The following is a 1,886-nucleotide window of genomic DNA, read 5'->3' as shown; positions in this document are numbered from 1 at the left end:
GCCCAATTCATGAATCACTTAATAAAGCCAATTAGATATTCAAATTTTAGATACTCAATTGAGTAAATTTGAATTTACTCCTTGTTTTTAATACTAGAACATAGAACTTCTGGTAAACTCCATTTTCCAGATTCCTCCATTCTAACTAGACTTGACATTTTAATTTAAAATATGTAAGCATGGAAATTTATTTTTCCTGATTGAATTTTATTTAGCTAGAAGCAGCTCATTTTTTTCTGGCAGGTCTTCTTTATGAAGATGTGCTAGCTAAACTGTTAGCTATGCTCCCAGTTCTACATTTTTAACAAATTTGATAAGTATGTCTTTTATTTTTTCTCTGGGTGAGAGAGAAATTTGTATTAGTTATTCTCTAAACCAATCCAATTTCCAGATAGTTGACATGACACAATTGAAAATATTTTTTATGCAACACATGATATAAGAATACATTATTAGATCAAGTATTTTTTGAGCTTGTGTATGGTATATGTTAGAGGCAAGGACATGAGACAAAAATGGAGTTGTTTATGCTAAGCTCCAAGTCACCAAACGAAGACTTCATTACAGTTTTGTTCTCCCAGCAATGGCTTCTTAAATCAGTCAGTCAGAAATCAACTGATCAGCGCTAGTTAGGTAATCTGCCAGACAGACCTCTCCCATCCCCTAGCAGGGGCATACAAAATTTTGGCATTTCTGGGCAACTCTGGAAGAATAAGAGTTGTCTTGGGCCACACATTATATACATTGTGACACATAATCACAAAAAATCTCATAACATTTTAAGCAAATTTACGATTTTGTGTTGGGCCGCAATCACAACCATCTCAAGCCTCTTGTGGCTCCTGGGCTGCAGGTTGGACACCCTGCAAGGAAAGTAACTGCAATAACCAGCACAGTTGTTTGCCTAGTATAGCTGCCTTCTTTCTACTCCCTTTTGCCTATAAAAGTCTTTTATTCTATATAGCTCCTCAGAGCTTTTTTTCTATCTGCTAGATGGGATGCCGCCCAATTCAAATTGATTTTTGCTCAAACAAACTCAAAAGTTTGATTTGTCTCAGTCTAGCTTTTAACAAGTATTTATATGTTCCAGGGACTGTGTTAAATGGAAATATCAACCCAGTTAATATTTATCACATCTCTGTGAGGTGGGCTATTATTATTACCTTTACAGGTGACTGAACTGAGGTACAAAATGGTTACATAATTTATCCCCTAAAATCTTCTAATAGTGAATAGTACAGCCAAGGTTTCAACCAAGAAAATTTCACACTAGACTCAGAGATTCATAACCAAGCCAAATCCTGTTCCACCCCAATGTATAACTCTGTAGTAACATTGTAGTTTCATTACATGATAGACCAATTCAGTGATTATTGTTATTACTGACACAATCTTTGCCAGTATTGTAAAATATTTCTTTTTAATTTTATGCTCAGAAGGTTATTTTACTAATTATCTTTATTAGTTCTGGAGAACCCTTTTTCAAGTATATTAGTTAAATAGCAGAATCTAAGGCTGAGAAATGAAAAGCAATGTAATTAAGTTTCCATAACTGAATCTGAGCACTTTTATTTTGGAATAAAAGTGCAAGCATTTAATTATTTTGAAGTTAACGCTTTATTAAGATAAACAGAGGAAATCTGTGCCTCTCTTAGTGCTAAACTGCTCCAGGCTCCCTGGCTTCAGAACAGTGTGCAAGAGGCCAGTGCGCCGACACTTAGCAGGAAGGCTGTCTCTGTGGGGGCCAGCTGTTCTATGCTATTCGGTAACTTGGACCTTAAAATGTGAAAACAGCAAAGTTGACAGTGAAAAAAGTATTCCCTCACAATGTCATGCAAAATTTAAAGTAATCTGCTGAGAAATAGAAATTTTTTAAATAAAAATGT

The sequence above is a fragment of the Phyllostomus hastatus genome, unplaced genomic scaffold, assembly GCF_019186645.2.
Source record: "Phyllostomus hastatus isolate PE091 unplaced genomic scaffold, TTU_PhHast_1.1 phas_scaffold_114, whole genome shotgun sequence".
NCBI lineage: Eukaryota > Metazoa > Chordata > Mammalia > Chiroptera > Phyllostomidae > Phyllostomus > Phyllostomus hastatus.
Note: the sequence above shows the minus strand (reverse complement) of the source record.